Genomic DNA, 621 nt, shown 5'->3' with positions numbered 1-621 from the left:
TCACAAATGCCTTCAAAGTGATGTGGGAGAAGTTTGGGATCAAAAGGAATTGATCTTGACATGGTTGGTGCATAGCCAAGTTCATGATTTTGGTGTTTTGGCTTGATTTTGTGGCTTGGTGGTGATTTTGGTGAAAAACGAAAATCATGGTTTTGGAAAACTGGCTGGACTCAATCCTCACAAATGCCTTCAAAGTGATGTGGGAGAAGTTTGGGATCAAAAGGAATTGATCTTGGCATGGTTGGTGCATAGCCAAGTTCATGATTTTGGTGTTTTGGCTTGATTTTGTGGCTTGGTGGTGATTTTGGTGAAAAACGAAAATCATGGTTTTGGAAAAGTGGCTGGACTCAATCCTCACAAATGCCTTCAAAGTGATGTGGGAGAAGTTTGGGATCAAAAGGAATTGATCTTGACATGGTTGGTGCATAGCCAAGTTCATGATTTTGGTGTTTTGGCTTGATTTTGTGGCTTGGTGGTGATTTTGGTGAAAAACGAAAATCATGGTTTTGGAAAAGTGGCTGGACTCAATCCTCACAAATGCCTTCAAAGTGATGTGGGAGAAGTTTGGGATCAAAAGGAATTGATCTTGACATGGTTGGTGCATAGCCAAGTTCATGATTT

The sequence above is a fragment of the Phaseolus vulgaris genome, chromosome 6, assembly GCF_051622355.1.
Source record: "Phaseolus vulgaris cultivar YP4 chromosome 6, ASM5162235v1, whole genome shotgun sequence".
NCBI lineage: Eukaryota > Viridiplantae > Streptophyta > Magnoliopsida > Fabales > Fabaceae > Phaseolus > Phaseolus vulgaris.
Note: the sequence above shows the minus strand (reverse complement) of the source record.